The following is an 18,593-nucleotide window of genomic DNA, read 5'->3' on the forward strand; positions in this document are numbered from 1 at the left end:
GTTTGCGACAATGGCACCAACCTCCTCTCCACCCTCCGACAGGGACAACTGATCCATGTGCCCTGTGTGGCTCACGTCCTTAACCTGGTGGTGCATTGGTTCTTCGGCAGGTACCCGGGCTTACAGGATGTCCTGAAGCAGGCCAGGAAAGTCTATGTGCATTTCCGCCGATCATTTAATGCCTGTGCTCGGCTGGCTGAGCTTCAAAAGGAGTTGAAACTGCCCAAGAACCACCTTATATGTGACATGCCCACCAGGTGGAACTCAACGTGGTCATGCTGCAGCGGCTGCACACGCAGCAGAGGGCCATCAATGAGTACCTGTGCGACTACGGCACCAAGACAGGGTCAGGGGAGCTCGGTTTTTTCTCACCACGCCAGTCGGGCGTGATCAGGGATGCATGCACTGTCCTGTCACCGTTTGAGGAGGCCACAAGGTGTCAGTAACCATGAAACAGACAGAGACAGAAGTACAAACTAATCACACTTGTTTATTAATAAAAATAAAAGATAAACAGGGAAAAGCATAGTCAAGCAAGCCAGAGTCCAGTAGCCAGATCGGATAGTCAGCCATTCCCAAGTTCATAAACCAGATTGGGTAATCAGACAGTCCAGACGTCAGGGATCCACAGAGAGCAACTGCAAGCAGGATGGAAGCCAGGAGGGATGTTAGCAAGCCAGTCTTGAAACAACAGCAGGAGATGGTTCCTAGTGATGTGACCAAACATGAAGGCAAAGGAGAAATGAGCTGGAAGACTTTATATAGGCAGGCCAGACGAGCATCATCGGGAACAACTGGTAACAGAAGAGAGAGAAGAGAGCTGGCAATTAGCCGACAGCTGAGTGGCCAGCCCAGAGGAGGAAGGGCTAAGCCAGCCCTGACACAAGGATGGTGAGCAGTGACAGTGCATGCATCAGCGACACTACCTCTTGTCCACCTGTTGGAGCATACGCTGCGTGGAATAATGGACAGGGCACTTGAGGCAGAACAGAGGCAGGAAGAGGAGGACTTCCTTGCCTCTCAAGGCCCCCTTTATCCAGACAGTGTTCCTGCTGTCCCACCCATCACACAGGAAGAGGACGAGGAGGAGGAGGATGATTGTGTCAGCATGGAGGTGGAGACTGACACTCAGCAGCAGCAGCAGTCTTGTAGGGATTATTTACAGTCCCAAGAAACCCGTGGACTTGTACGTGGCTTGGAGGAGGTAGCTGCGGATCATGTTGTCCTTAGTGACCCAGAGGACTCCGGACCGAATGCCTCAGCTAACCTACGCTGCATGGCCTCCCTGATCCTGTAAAGCCTGTGGAAGGATCCTCATATTCTTCGGATCTAGGAGAGGGACCATTACTGGCTGGCCAGTCTCCTTGATCCACGGTACAAGGGTAAGGTTGCCGACCTTATATTGCCGTCGCAGAGGGAGCAGAGGATGAGACACCTCCGGGAGGCCTTGCAGAAAGGTCTGTGCAACGCGTTCCCAGAGACTGGGAGGTTACAAACACCTGGTCCTGGACAACGTGTTGCTGAGGCATCGGTCAGAAGGAGCGGTGGAGAAGGTGGCCGTCTGACCGATGGGTTCAGACAACTTTTTAGTCCGCAGCTCCAAGGTATGATCTGTTTCAGCAACCATCGCCAGCGTCTGATTTACATGGTACAGAAATACCTAGGGCAGTGATGGCGAACTTTGGCACCCCAGATGTTTTGGAACTACATTTCCCATGATGCTCATGCACTCTGCAGTGTAGGGGAGCATCATGGGAAATGTAGTTCCAAAACATCTGGGGTGCCAAGGTTCGCCATCCCTGACCTAGGGGCAAGGTCAGATTTGGACACCTTTCCCACAGAAAATCCTCTGGCTTACTGGGTCTTGAGGATGGATCACTGGCCAGAGCTTGCACAGTATGCAATTGAGCTGCTGGCCTGTCCTGCATCCAGCGTTCTTTCAGTGCTGCTGGTGGCTTTGTTACCGATCACAGGGTGCACCTGTCCACTGACTCGGCTGATCGACTGACCTTCATAAAGATGAATCAGTCTTGGATCACTCACAGCTACCAAGACACCTGAAGCTGATGTAACCAAATTTTTTTTTGAAACATCACATCCCTTCAAGACTGCCTATGCTGATGTTGAGTGACTGTCCTGTTATGTTGATTGTCTAGCCTCTTCCTCCTCCGCTGATATCTTGGAAGAAAATTTTTGATTCTGGGTGATGCCACCAGCCCAATTTTTCTGCCCCTGTTTAACAGGGGCGTTTAATTACAATTTTTGAAGCAATGCTTTGCAGCAGGGCTCATTCCTGCACTACAACTAGAGTATATGGGAGAGGTTGCAGTGTCATGGCACCAGCACCAGTGCCTAAGGTTTAGTGATGGCCGAACGGTTCGCCCGGCGGTCGTTTCGCGGCGAATTTCCGACATTCGCGGTCCGCACGTTCGAACGCCTTTTTCCGTCGTTCGCCGCGGCGGACTTACGTGTTTAATGTATACAAGAACTTTAACCTTTGGTGACACGTTTATCATGTGATACAGGACAGCCAATTGAGACATGACAGCACATGGACACTTGTACATTCCCCCTAACCTATAAATACACCCGATCCGGTGGCCATTTTACATTCTTTCTTCTGTTACGATAGGGACAGGTTCCTGTGTGGAGTAGGGAGAGATAAACCACTAGCTATTTGGTACACAAAAGTTCTTTTCAGGACTGGTATAGGTGTTAGGTGTTGATAGGTTTGCTGTGCTGCTGATTCTTGCAGCAGCCTGAGTGTCTTTTGTTAGTTTAGAGAAAGGGAAAGGACGGTGTATGCTACAGGGACAGCCAGATTAGTCTTTCATCATCATCATCATCATCATCATCATTAGCTGTTACTATCAAGGTCCACAAAAGAGCTGTTCCAGTAACCACTAATCGTTCTCTTTTTTTGCCAATTTGTATAGGGACAGGAAGGAAGCAGTGTTGTCAGGCAGTGAGGGTAATTTTAAAGACTTGCTGTTATTATTAGTTCCACAAAGGTTCTTTTCAGGACTGGTATCAGTGGTACAGTAATAGGCTTGTACATGTATAATATTCTTTCTTCCAAATATAGAAAGGATATTATACTTGACTGCTGCCCTTCTGCTGCAGTCTGCTAAACATTCACAACTCACTTGTTCCACAAAAGTTCTTATAAGGACTGGTAACTTGGTATAGGGTGCTACGGTACATAGGCTTGAGTGCGGTACAGTCTGCTGTTCTGTAAGGACCGCTATCGGTCCACAATAGATAGGGTTGACGTGCACCACTGCTGACCGCTGCCCTATACTGCAGCAGTCCTTCAGCGGTATAGGGACTGACGTACAGTCTGCTAATCACTAACACACAACCTGCTTGTTCCACAAAAGTTCTTATAAGGACTGGTAACTTGGTATAGGGTGCTACGGTACATAGGCTTGAGTGCGGTACAGTCTGCTGTTCTGTAAGGACCGCTATCGGTCCACAATAGATAGGGTTGACGTGCACCACTGCTGACCGCTGCCCTATACTGCAGCAGTCCTTCAGCGGTATAGGGACTGACGTACAGTCTGCTAAACACTAATACACAACCTGCTTGGTCCACAAAAGTTCTTATAAGGACTGGTAACTTGGTATAGGGTGCTACGGTACATAGGCTTGAGTGCGGTACAGTCTGCTGTTCTGTAAGGACCGCTATCGGTCCACAATAGATAGGGTTGACGTGCACCACTGCTGACCGCTGCCCTATACTGCAGCAGTCCTTCAGCGGTATAGGGACTGACGTACAGTCTGCTAATCACTAACACACAACCTGCTTGTTCCACAAAAGTTCTTATAAGGACTGGTAACTTGGTATAGGGTGCTACGGTACATAGGCTTGAGTGCGGTACAGTCTGCTGTTCTGTAAGGACCGCTATAGGTCCACAATAGATAGGGTTGACGTGCACCACTGCTGACCGCTCACCTATACTGCAGCAGTCCTTCAGCGGTATAGGGACTGACGTACAGTCTGCTAATCACTAACACACAACCTGCTTGTTCCACAAAAGTTCTTATAAGGACTGGTAACTTGGTATAGGGTGCTACGGTACATAGGCTTGAGTGCGGTACAGTCTGCTGTTCTGTAAGGACCGCTATCGGTCCACAATAGATAGGGTTGACGTGCACCACTGCTGACCGCTGCCCTATACTGCAGCAGTCCTTCAGCGGTATAGGGACTGACGTACAGTCTGCTAATCACTAACACACAACCTGCTTGTTCCACAAAAGTTCTTATAAGGACTGGTAACTTGGTATAGGGTGCTACGGTACATAGGCTTGAGTGCGGTACAGTCTGCTGTTCTGTAAGGACCGCTATAGGTCCACAATAGATAGGGTTGACGTGCACCACTGCTGACCGCTCACCTATACTGCAGCAGTCCTTCAGCGGTATAGGGACTGACGTACAGTCTGCTAATCACTAACACACAACCTGCTTGTTCCACAAAAGTTCTTATAAGGACTGGTAACTTGGTATAGGGTGCTACGGTACATAGGCTTGAGTGCGGTACAGTCTGCTGTTCTGTAAGGACCGCTATCGGTCCACAATAGATAGGGTTGACGTGCACCACTGCTGACCGCTGCCCTATACTGCAGCAGTCCTTCAGCGGTATAGGGACTGACGTACAGTCTGCTAATCACTAACACACAACCTGCTTGTTCCACAAAAGTTCTTATAAGGACTGGTAACTTGGTATAGGGTGCTACGGTACATAGGCTTGAGTGCGGTACAGTCTGCTGTTCTGTAAGGACCGCTATAGGTCCACAATAGATAGGGTTGACGTGCACCACTGCTGACCGCTCACCTATACTGCAGCAGTCCTTCAGCGGTATAGGGACTGACGTACAGTCTGCTAATCACTAACACACAACCTGCTTGTTCCACAAAAGTTCTTATAAGGACTGGTAACTTGGTATAGGGTGCTACGGTACATAGGCTTGAGTGCGGTACAGTCTGCTGTTCTGTAAGGACCGCTATCGGTCCACAATAGATAGGGTTGACGTGCACCACTGCTGACCGCTGCCCTATACTGCAGCAGTCCTTCAGCGGTATAGGGACTGACGTACAGTCTGCTAATCACTAACACACAACCTGCTTGTTCCACAAAAGTTCTTATAAGGACTGGTAACTTGGTATAGGGTGCTACGGTACATAGGCTTGAGTGCGGTACAGTCTGCTGTTCTGTAAGGACCGCTATCGGTCCACAATAGATAGGGTTGACGTGCACCACTGCTGACCGCTGCCCTATACTGCAGCAGTCCTTCAGCGGTATAGGGACTGACGTACAGTCTGCTAATCACTAACACACAACCTGCTTGTTCCACAAAAGTTCTTATAAGGACTGGTAACTTGGTATAGGGTGCTACGGTACATAGGCTTGAGTGCGGTACAGTCTGCTGTTCTGTAAGGACCGCTATCGGTCCACAATAGATAGGGTTGACGTGCACCACTGCTGACCGCTGCCCTATACTGCAGCAGTCCTTCAGCGGTATAGGGACTGACGTACAGTCTGCTAATCACTAACACACAACCTGCTTGTTCCACAAAAGTTCTTATAAGGACTGGTAACTTGGTATAGGGTGCTACGGTACATAGGCTTGAGTGCGGTACAGTCTGCTGTTCTGTAAGGACCGCTATCGGTCCACAATAGATAGGGTTGACGTGCACCACTGCTGACCGCTGCCCTATACTGCAGCAGTCCTTCAGCGGTATAGGGACTGACGTACAGTCTGCTAAACACTAATACACAACCTGCTTGGTCCACAAAAGTTCTTATAAGGACTGGTAACTTGGTATAGGGTGCTACGGTACATAGGCTTGAGTGCGGTACAGTCTGCTGTTCTGTAAGGACCGCTATAGGTCCACAATAGATAGGGTTGACGTGCACCACTGCTGACCGCTCACCTATACTGCAGCAGTCCTTCAGCGGTATAGGGACTAAGAGTTTTGTCACAGGGTCATTTAAAAAATGACATGCAGAGGAAGAGGCAGGCCCTTCCGCAGGGGTGGTAGGGGTAGGGCAGGAGCAACAGGCTTGAGCCAAAGTGGGAAGTTGCAGAAGGTGCGTTCAATTACTTTAAAGGATGCACCAGACTTGGTTGAGTGGCTCGCTCAGCCTTACTCTTCTGCACCCTCCTCATCCTCTCGATCTGCACCCTCTTCTTCACTCTCTGCTATGTGCACCCCCAAAGACACTACCACCAACAACACGACCACCACCACCACCACCACATACCTTCCGCTTGAGTCACTGGAATTATTTTCCGATCCATATCAAGAGGACATTTCTGATGCGCAGCCACTCTTGGTATTGGATCAGGAAGAGGAGGTAGCAACAAGCGCTACTCAGCAGTCTGACGCCAGTACCCAGATCAGCCCAAGGAGGAGGTTGGTCCCCGGTGTTGCTGCCTACTCCGAGATCTCTACTTATAGCGGTGGGGAAGGTGACGTTGATGATGACGTGTCTAGTGATGTCACGTGGGTGCCCACAAGAGAGGAAGAGGAGGGGAGTTCAGAGGGAGATATGGACCAGCAGATAGGGAGGAGAAGCAGCAATGACTTACATTGCACAGCAGGGACAAAGCAGACTGCAAATGTATCAGGAGCGAGTCATCGACCATGTACGGTCACATCTGGCGCTCCCAGGACACCGGCACATGGCTCCGCAGTGTGGGCTTTTTTTAACGTGTCCGCTGCTGACAATAGCGTTGCCATCTGCAATCTTTGCAGTCAACGCGTTAGTCGCGGTAAGCCCAATACTCACCTAGGGACGACCGCCTTAAGAAGGCACATGAGCAGCCATCACCGAGCCCAGTGGGAGCAACGGAACACACAAAGCCACACTGCAGGCTCTCACCGTCCAGCCTCGTCTTCTACTTCTCCTTCTCCTCTCTCCTCACAATTGTCCTCCACTCCACCTTCCATCACGCCAAGCTCACATTTTTCTGCAAAAAGGCAGGCTTCCGTGGGCCTAATGTTTGAGCGTAAAAAAATGATGATGCCGGATAACCCTCTTGCCCAACGGTTGGCGGCTGGCTTGTCAGAACTCATAGCCCGCCAACTACTGCCATATAAACTGGTGGACTCGGAGGCCTTTCGCAAATTTGTGGCCATTGGAACACCACAATGGAAGGTCCCAGGAAGGAAGTATTTCTCAGAGAAGGGCATCCCAGAGCTATATGGCCATGTTCAGCGGCAAGTGAATGTATCTCTGGCACACAGTGTCGGTGCCAAGATACATCTGACCACAGACACGTGGTCTAGCAAACACGGGCAGGGAAGGTATATCAGTTTTACTGCCCACTGGGTGAACCTTCTGACGGCCGTCAAGCATGTAACCCGTGGCACCCGTGTAGATTTGGTTTTACCGCCACGGATTGCATGCAGGCCTGACTCTTCTTCTCCTCCTCCTACTCCATCCTCCTCCCTCTCCTCCTCAGCTGCCTCCTCCTTTTCCGCTGCTAGCGTCTCTTCCACTGCACCGCCCAAGCTCCCCAGAACCTATTCCACATGCCAGGTGAGACGTTGCCATGCCGTGCTGCGTCTGTTGTGCCTGGAAGCAAAGAGCCACACTGGCCCGGCACTCCTTTCAGCTTTGCGTTCACAGGCAGATGAGTGGCTAACACCGCTCAATTTGACAGTTGGTAAAGTGGTGTGTGACAACGGTGCCAATCTGCTTAGCGCATTGAAACAGGGCAAAATCACGCACGTGCCGTGCATGGCACACGTCTTAAACTTGGTCGTGCAGCGATTCCTTGTCAAATACCCTGGGGTCCAGGACATCTTGCGGCAGGCAAGGAAAATCTCGGCCCATTTCAGAAGATCTTACACGGCCATGGCTCGCCTTGCTGACATTCAGCGGCGACACCATCTGCCGGTCAGACGTCTTATTTGCGATTGCCCGACGCGATGGAACTCAACCTTCTATATGCTTGATAGGCTGCTCCAGCAGAAACGTGCAGTTAACGTCTACCTGTATGAACTCTGCGAAAGAAACGGTTCTGGGGAGCTGGGTTTTTTTTCACCGCGCCAGTGGCTGCTCATGCGCGACACATGCAGACTTCTGCGGCCATTTGAGGAGATCACCAAACTGGTCAGTCGCAGCCATGGCGCCATCAGTGACATGGTACCTTATGCCTTCTTTCTGGAGCGTGCATTGCGTCGTGTCATTGATCAGGCTGTGGAGGAGCAGGAGCGGGAAGATGAGGAAGTCGCAATGCTGGATGAATTCCCAGGGGGGGCTACTCTATCTGAGACAAGTCAACAACAGGAGTCTGATGAGGAGTCAGAGGAGGATGGTGCCGGGGCGGATGAGCAGGAGCAAGAAGAGCATGCTTTAAACCTTTCTGGGATCCCTGTTGTGCGTGGATGGGGAGAGGAGAATGAAGAGGACGACATTATCCTGGATGATGAGCAGGAGCCAGGCCACCACACCGCTTCCACTTTAGTGCAAATGGGGGCCTTCATGCTCCAGTGTTTTAATAGGGACCCCCGTATAAAAAGCATGAGGGTCAAGGACCAGTACTGGGTGGCAACGTACTTAGACCCCCGGTACAAACACAAAATGGCGGAAATGTTACCGCCGTCGCAGAGGGCTGTCAGAATGCAGCACTTCCAGGCCTTGCTTCGAGAAATGCTGCATTCTGCTTTTGCGTGCGCTGGCAGAGGAGCAATTCCCACTCCCAGAGAAGGATTTGCGGGTACCAATCCAACAGCGCCTGCAAGAAGAGGCCGGTTTGAAGATGTGTTGGTGACTTCGGATATGAGGTCATTCTTTCAGCCGACCCATCGACAGGTGTCATCCGGATCCAGCATCAGGGAACGCCTAGACCGTCAGGTGTCCGACTACATTGGGTTAACGGCCGATGTGGACGCTCTGAGGAGTGATGAACCCCTAGACTACTGGGTGGGCAGGCTTGACCTCTGGCCAGAGCTTGCCCAATTTGCAATCGAACTGTTGGCTTGCCCCTCATCCAGTGTCCTGTCCGAAAGGACGTTCAGCGCAGCAGGGGGGATTGTGACCGATAAGCGTACTCGCCTAGCTCACCACAGTGTTAACTACCTCACATTTCTAAAAATGAATGAGGCATGGATCTCGGAGGAATTCAACACATGTGACCAGTAGACCATGTATATGTCTATAAACTATTTTTTTAATCAAGCACACAGACCTTCTTAATTCATTTGGCTCACTTCCTTGACCCAAAAAAGCACACCGTACTATATGCCCCTACCCTCCTCTTTGAAGAGGTTGAGCGGTGTCATATTTCTACTGGGGCTGCTTATGATATCCCTGTGCTGTGCTGACTTCCTCCTGGGGGTTCTTATTATGAAGGGATCACACTATCCCTGTGCTGTGCTGACTTCCTCCTGGGGGTTCTTATTATGAGGGGATCACACCATCCCTGTGCTGTGCTGACTTCCTCCTGGGGCTGCTTACGGTGCTGCTGTCAGCGCTGTATGTCACGGTGCTGCTGTCAGCGCTGTATGTCACGGTGCTGCTGTCAGCGCTGTATGTCACGGTGCTGCTGTCAGCGCTGTATGTCACGGTGCTGCTGTCAGCGCTGTATGTCACGGTGCTGCTGTCAGCGCTGTATGTCACGGTGCTGCTGTCAGCGCTGTATGTCACGGTGCTGCTGTCAGCGCTGTATGTCACGGTGCTGCTGTCAGTGCTCTGTATTACGGTGCTGCTGTCAGATGCCTCTATCACGGTGCATGTGTCATTCCGGTATGTCACGCTGCTGGTGATCATCTCCTGCACCCTCTTCTTTGCCTACCCTGGTCCCTGACCTTCCCTCTCCTCCATTGCCTTCATTAGCTCCATAGTCCTGAATTGTTAGAACAATTTCCCAAATAAAATAAAAATGCTTGTAGTTATCGATCCCAAATTCACCTCATACATGTATTATGTCATTGTCCAGATGGTGGGACTACGTTTTACCCCCTAATAATTACCACGTGGCCGCAAATTCGACATGAAGGTTTGCAAAGTTCGCCTCCCATTGAAGTCAATGGGGCCCGCGGCGAACGTTCTGTTTCGCGAACGTTTGGGTCCGTTCGCATTTCGCGTTCGCGAAACGTCCCGTCGGAAGTTCGTCCATCACTACTAAGGTTTAACAGGGGCATGTAATTACAATTCTTGATATAATATTTCACGGCTGGGCCCATTCCTGTGCCCACCGAGATTAACTGTGAGGACTTATAGTGTTGTGGCACCAGCACCACAACCACCAAAGGCCCAATTTTTCTACCACTGTTCAACAATGGCATGTAATTACAATTCTTGATATAATCGTTCACTGCAGGGCACTCCAGCGCCCACCAAGAGTCACTTTCAGGGTTTACAATGTTTTGGCAACACCAACACCTTGTTCCGCCATTTCTGTAGAGCATATAGGGCAGACCCCTACTTTCAAACATCAAACTTACAAACGTCTCCTACTTGCAAACGGAAGGAGACAACAGGAAGTGAGATGAAAAAAGACGAACGGCAAAACAAATTACTGTATACAGGGGTGATAACCCTTCCTTATGTTTTTCCAAAAAGCTTAAAAATAGATTTTTGACTGGAGCTACATTTTAAAAATGTACCAGTTCAAAATTACAAACAGATTCTACTTAACACAACAAACCTACACAGTCCCTGTCTTGTTTGCACCGCCTGTATACTGCTGTTCTGTGTATATAGGGCCTGGGGGCACCACGCCTTTCCTTTTTTTAATATGGGTACGGGGTTCCCCTTAATATCCGTACAAGACCCAAAGGGGCTGGTAATGGGCAGGGGGGCTACCCATGCCATTTTTCTCAATGATTTTCATCCATATTGCCGGAACCAGATATTACATTAAAACCGCAAGCAGTTTTAAATAACTTTTTTTCCATTAGATGTCATTATGTGAAGGGACTGTTCGAAACACAGGAAACACGTGGTACTTCACAGGCATACTATAGACAAACCCCGGCATGATATTTAAAGGAACATTTCACTTTTTGTTCACTTTAATCGTCATTAAAATTGGTGCTCCCGAAAAAAACAGCCATTTTAAAAAAAAAATTAGGCATTGACCCATGTCCCCTGGGGCAGGAGCCAGGTCCCCAAACCTTTTTTAGGACAACATCTTGCATATTAGCCATTAAAATTAGCACTTTTTAGTTCAAACGTTCGAGTCCCATAGACTTCAATGGGGTTCTAAAGTTCACACAAATTTGCGGTCCGTTTGAAAGTTCTGGTGCGAACCCGAATCGGGGGGTGTTCGGCTCATCCCTAGAGCTGAGCCTGCTTGTGGTGTTGTCTAACACACACCCCTGTAGTCTTATGCCGCATACACACGGTCGGAGAATCCGTCGGAATGCGTCTTATCGGACCGTGCCGTCGGATAATCCGACTGTGTGTGGTATGCATCTGACTGATTCCGTCAGAATCTCCGTCGGACCCAATTTTCCAACATGTTGGAAATATTTCCCGACCAACTGGGCCGGTCGGACCTAATCCGATCATGTGTATAACATTTTGATCGGACCAAGTGCCACGCATGCTCAGATCAAAATCCTACATCAAAGCTATTGGCCACTAGTCCCATTGTAACGAAATTACGTCATCGCGTTCTGAATGATCGGATTTTTCGACAACTTAGTCCGACCGTGTGCATGCAACAGTTTTGGACAAGATCCGACGGACAAAATCCGTCGGATTTGGTTGTCGAAATCTCCGACCATGTGTACAGGGGCTTAGTTATGGATACCATGGTTCTGAAATTAGACAGTTGGCATCCTATGCTGCCTTAAAACATGTTGTCCAATAGCATTTACCATATGAGATGTTAAACAAGGTAATCTACCAGCTCATACACCATAGTACTACAGTGTTGCATTTAATAATAAGGAAGATAATAGTATGTGAGAGGTCAGTTAGGTAGAGCTGTAGATATGAGGTTTGGACAACTAGCCAGTGCCAATAATGGAATGCTATTAGCACTATGGTTTGAGTGGCAATGAAAATCACGTTTGCACAGCCATAGAATTTTCTTTTATGTACATAAGGTATAAACTGTATGCACCATATGTAGCGCTGCTATTTTTTAATACCGATGGTAGTATTTATGTAAATTTAAGTTTGTCTGAAGCTGCAGTTTGGTTCAGACTAATTATGCTAAAGTTCTGGCTTCTGTACCAGTTTGGCTGGGTTGTGCTAATTTCCACCGCGGGTGTCGCTGTCACCACCGGTAAGTGTTAGAAATGCAAAAAGCTAAATGTGTTGGGTATCCCTTTTACTCGGAAACAGCCCAGTGGGAGTGGTCTACTCGCTATGCATTCTGGGTAAGGGTACTTAAGGTACCAACGCCATTTTCTGGGGTTCGTTTTTCCCAAACTCATGGCCCTCCTGGCCTGAAGTGTGTACTGCCTTATTCAATGTCTTGGGGCCGGCTGGCCTGAGACTCCGCAACTGAAAGGTAGGCCCAGAGACTCTAGGGTCTACTGATCCAGAGATGATCCTGTGCTGCCTTGCCTGCGGGGAGAAGCCAAGCAACTGGTCGATCCAGGGGAGGCCTTTTCTGAGGAGGACCGAGCAATAAGGCTGGTGCCTTATGGAGAAGCCCAGGGACCGTGGTCAGTGATAGCCCTGTGTGGACCGTGGTCAGTGATAGCCCTGTGTGGACCGTGGTCATCGCTCATCTCCTGCCGTGCAGCCAAGTCATCAACAGGCCACAGACTGGCACCTGTTGGGGACCCCTGGTCTAGGAGATGTCTTGACCAGTGCAAATAAGAGTTACACCTCCTTTCACCACAAACTGCTGCTCCATTATTACACCCCCACCTGTTTCCCCATCCTCTCACCTGTAAGAATGAGACCACACTTTTTTTGGGGGTATAACCGGCCACAGCAGCCTTTTATTTCAAAATATAAAAAACATGTATCAACTTTAACCATAAATGACAAACTCAAAAAAAATATCCGTTTTTTACCCGGTGGTCTTGTATGGCACTTCCCCAAATACAGTGGTGTGAAAAAGTGTTTGCCCCCTTCCTCATTTCCTGTTCCTTTGCATGTTTGTCACACTTAAGTGTTTCGGAACATCAAACCAATTTAAACAATAGTCAAGGACAACACAAGTAAACACAAAATGCAATTTGTAAATGAAGGTGTTTATTATTAACCACTTGCCGACCGCCGCACGCCGATGTACGTCGGCAGAATGGCACGGGCAGGCATAAGGGCTTACATGTACGTCCTTGCCTGCCCGCCGGTCGGGGGCCCGATCGGGCCCCCGCCCGGTGCCTGCGGCGGTCGGTATTCATTCGGGAGCGATCCCGGACGAGGGGACGGCCATTCATTCATGGCCACCCCCTCGCGATCGCTCCCGGCGAATGAAAATGTCCGGTGACATCACTTCCTCTCCTGTAATGTAAACACAGGAGAGGAAGTGATGTATTCTCTCCTCCGTGTCGGTAGTTTTCGTTCCGGCACCGAGGAGAGAGGTTCGGTGAGTTGCACCAACACACCCCACATACAGTAGAACATGCCAGGCACACTCACACCCCCCCTTTACCCCCCGATCACCCCCCAATTACCCCTGCCCCCCCCAGTCACAGTGACACCAATTGCTTTTTTATTTTTTATTTTTTGCATTGGTGTCATTTGTGACTGTAGTAACTGTTAGGGCAGTTAGGGTTAGCCCCCTTTAGTTCTAATGTGCCCCCCTAACCCCCCCAATAAAGGTTTAACCCCGTGATCACCCCCCGTCGCCAGTGTCACTAAGGCTGGGTTCACATTGCAGCGGTTTATGAGAACGAATGTGATTCGCACCGCACTGCAGTGCAAATCACATCCGATCTCTGTGCGATTCGAGTTCAGCCATACAGATAGTATGGCTGAATTTGTGTCGCACCCGCCGCACCCGCCGCACCCGCCACAAATTCGCACGGGACCCTTTTTTTGGCCCGCAGCAGAATCGGATCGCATGGGTGTTCACACCATGCGATCCGAGTTTGCAGATCGCACTGCGATATGCGAACTGATCTGGGGGTGTCATTAACATTTCACTGACACTCCCAGCAGTTCGCATAGGGCAGTGTGAACTGCCGCCGGGAGGCATGCGATGCGGGAACCCGCCGCGGATTCATGGCATTCCCGCATCGCTCCAGTGTGAACCCAGCCTAATAAGCGATAATTTTTCTGATCGCTGTATTAGTGTCACAGGTGACGCTAGTTAGGCAGGTAGGTATTTAGGTTCGCCGCAGCTTTTTATAGCGCCAGGGACCCCCATATACTACCGCATAAAGCCCCCTGATTGCCCCCTAGTTAACCCTTTCACCAGTGATCACCATATAACTGTTACAGGTGACGCTGGTTGGTTAGTTATTTTTTTATAGTTTCAGGGCACCCGCCATTTATTACCTAATAAAGGTTTAACCCCCTGATCACCCGGCGGGTGTCATTTGTGACTGTAATAACTGTTAGGGCAGTTAGGGTTAGCCCCCTTTAGTTCTAAGGTACCCCCCTAACCCCCCCAATAAAGGTTTAACCCCGTGATCACCCCCCGTCGCCAGTGTCACTAAGGCTGGGTTCACATTGCAGCGGTTTATGAGAACGGATGTGATTCGCACCGCACTGCAGTGCAAATCACATCCGATCTCTGTGCGATTCGAGTTCAGCCATACAGATAGTATGGCTAAATTCGTGTCGCATCCACCGCACCCGCCGCAAACTCGCACGGGACCCTTTTTTTGGTCCGCAGCAGAATCGGATCGCATGGGTGTTCACACCATGCGATCCAAGTTTGCAGATCGCACTGCGATATGCAAACTGATCTGGGGGTGTCATTAACATTTCACTGACACTCCCAGCAGTTCGCATAGGGCAGTGTGAACTGCCGCCGGGAGGCATGTGATGCGGGAACCCGCCGCGGATTCGTGGCGTTCCCGCATCGCTCCAGTGTGAACCCAGCCTAATAAGCGATCGTTTTTCTGATCACTGTATTAGTGTCACAGGTGACGCTAGTTAGGCAGGTAGGTATTTAGGTTCGCCGCAGCTTTTTATAGCGCCAGGGACCCCCATATACTACCGCATAAAGCCCCCTGATTGCCCCCTAGTTAACCCTTTCACCAGTGATCACCATATAACTGTTACAGGTGACGCTGGTTGGTTAGTTATTTTTTTTATAGTTTCAGGGCACCCGCCATTTATTACCTAGTCTCACTAGTGTACCCCTAAATTTAGGGGTGTCTACTTTCCAAAATGGGGTCATTTGGGGGGGGTTTGTGCCATCTTGGCATTTTATGGCCTTCAAAACTGTAACGCCCTTAGAAAGCCTGAAGGCGGTGCTTGGTTTTCGGGGCCCCGTACGCGGCTAGGCTCCCAAAAAGTCCCACATATGTGGTATCCCCGTACTCAGGAGAAGCAGCAGAATTTATTTTGGGGTGTCATTTCACATATGCCCATGGCATGCGTGAGCAATATATCATTTAGTGACAACTTTGGGAAAAAAAAAAAAAAAAAGTTTGTAATTTTCCCGCAACTTGTGGCAAAATATAAAATATTCCATGGACTCAAAATGCCTCTCAGCAAATAGCTTGGGGTGTCTACTTTCTAAAATGGGGTCATTTGTGGGGGTTTTGTGCCATCTTGGCATTTTATGGCCTTCAAAACTGTAATAGGTAGTGAGGAGTGAAGTCAAATATTTACGCCCTTAGAAAACCTGAAGGCGGTTCTTGGCTTTCGGGGCCCCGTACGCGGCTAGGCTCCCAAAAAGTCCCACATATGTGGTATCCCCGTACTCAGGAGAAGCAGCAGAATTTATTTTGGGGTGTCATTTCACATATGCCCATGGCATGCGTGAGCAATATATCATTTAGTGACAACTTTGTGAAAAAAAAAAAAAAAAGTTTGTAATTTTCCCGCAACTTGTGGCAAAATATAAAATATTCCATGGACTCAACATGCCTCTCAGCAAATAGCTTGGGGTGTCTACTTTCTAAAATGGGGTCATTTGTGGGGGTTTTGTGCCATCTTGGCATTTTATGGCCTTCAAAACTGTAATAGGTAGTGAGGAGTGAAGTCAAATATTTACGCCCTTAGAAAACCTGAAGGCGGTTCTTGGCTTTCGGGGCCCCGTACGCGGCTAGGCTCCCAAAAAGTCCCACATATGTGGTATCCCCGTACTCAGGAGAAGCATCAGAATTTATTTTGGGGTGTCATTTCACATATGCCCATAGCATGTGTGAGCAATATATCATTTAGTGACAACTTTGTGTAAAAAAAAATAAAAAATTTTTTTTTTGTCATTATTCAATCGCTTGAGGCAAAAAAATAAAATATTCAATGGGCTCAACATGCCACTTATCAATTTCCTTAGGGTGTCTACTTTCCAAAATAGGGTCATTTGGGGGGGTTTTGTACTGCCCTGCCATTTTAGCACCTCAAGAAATGAGATAGGCAGTCGTAAACTAAAAGCTGCGTAAATTCCAGAAAACGTACCTTAGTTTGTAGATGTGACAACTTTTGCGCAAACCAATAAATATACAATTATTGACTTTTTTTTACCAAAGACATGTGGCTGAATACATTTTGGCCTAAATGTATGACTAAAATTGAGTTTATTGGATTTTTCTAATAACAAAAAGTAGAAAATATCATTTTTTTTCAAAATTTGCGTTTTTTTACGTTTATATCGCAAAAAATAAAAATCGCAGAGGCAATCAAATACCATCAAAAGAAAGCTCTATTTGTGGGAAGAAAAGGACGCAAATTTTGTTTGGGTACAACATTGCATGACCGCTCAATTACCAGTTAAAGCAGCGCAGTGCCAAATTGTAAAAAGACCTCTGGTCATTTACCAGCAAAATGGTCCGGTCTGAAGGTGGTTAAAGGTGAAAAAAAATCCAAACCATCATGGCCCTGTGTGAAAAAGTGATTGCCCCCCTTGTTAAAACATACTATAACTGTGGTTGTCCACACCTGAGTTCAATTTCTCTAGCCACACCTAGGCCTGATTATTGCCACACCTGTTCACAATCAAGGCATCACTTAAATAGGAGCTGCTTGACACAGTAAGGTCCACCAGAAGATCCTTAAAAGCTACACATCATGCCGAGACCCAAAGAAATTCAGGAACAATTGAGAAAGAAAGTAATTGAGATCTATCAGTCTGGAAAGGGTTATAAAGCCATTTCCAAAGCTTTGGGAATCCAGCGAACCACAGTGAGAGCCATTATCCACAAATGGCGAAGACATGGAACAGTGGTGAATCTTCCCAGGAGTGGCCGGCCGCCCAAAATTACCCCAAGAGCGCAGCGACGATTCATCCAAGAGGTCACAAAAGACCCCACAACAACGTCCAAGGAACTGCAGGCCTCACTTGCCTCAGTTAAGGTCAGCGTTCATGCCTCCACCATCAGGAAAAGACTGGGCAAAAATGGTCTGCATGGCAGAGTTCCAAGGAGAAAACCACTGCTGAGCAAAAAGAACATCAAAGCTCGTCTCAATTTCTCCACAACACATCTTGATGATCCCCAAGACTTTTGGGACAACATTCTGTGGACCGATGAGACAAAAGTGGAACTCTTTGGAAGGTGTGTGTCCAAGTATATCTGGCGTAGAAGGAACACTGCATTTCATAAAAAGAACATTATACCAACAGTAAAATATGGTGGTTGTAGTGTGATGGTCTGGGGCTGTTTTGCTGCTTCAGGACCTGGAAGACTTGCCGTGATAAAAGGAACTATGAATTCTGCTGTCTACCAAGAGATCCTGAAGGAGAATGTCCGACCATCTGTTCGTGTACTCAAGCTGAAACAAACTTGGGTTCTGCAGCAGGACAATGATCCTAAACACACCAGCAAGTCCACCACCGAATGGCTGAAGAAAAACAAAATGAAGACTTTGGAGTGGCCTAGCCAAAGTCCTGACCTGAATCCTATTGAGATGTTGTGGTATGACCTTAAAAAGGCCGTTCATGCTCGAAAACCCTCTAATGTAACTGAATTAGGACTATTCTGCAAAGATGAGTGGGCCAAAATTCCTCCAGGACGCTGTAAAAGCCTCATTGCACGTTATCTCAAATGCTTGGTTGCAGTTGTTGCTGCTAAGGGTGGCCCAACCAGTTATTAGGTTTAGGGGGCAATCACTTTTTCACACAGGGCCATGATGGTTTGGATTTTTTTTCACCTTTAATAATAAACACCTTCATTTACAAATTGCATTTTGTGTTTACTTGTGTTGTCCTTGACTATTGTTTAAATTGGTTTGATGTTCCGAAACACTTAAGTGTGACAAACATGCAAAGGAACAGGAAATGAGGAAGGGGGCAAACACTTTTTCACACCACTGTAAATGTTCCACTTTTACACTGCGGGCACTGTACTAGGCCTCCGGCTGTGATATCTTCAGCCAGGAGACAACTCACTACCCGCAGTGTCGACCTTCCCATCCTCAGCTAACCCGTATTAGCTATAACCAATGGAGCCTATGTCACTAATGAGTCCCCACACTTCCATTTCCTGGGTCAGTAACCACCATACAAGACCACCACCACCGCCTCACCGAAAGCTGCCATGACGTATTTTC

This window comes from Lithobates pipiens, unplaced genomic scaffold, assembly GCF_037356315.1.
Source record: "Lithobates pipiens isolate NorthernLeopardFrog02 unplaced genomic scaffold, aLitPip1_a1.2 Scaffold_13, whole genome shotgun sequence".
Lineage (NCBI taxonomy): Eukaryota > Metazoa > Chordata > Amphibia > Anura > Ranidae > Lithobates > Lithobates pipiens.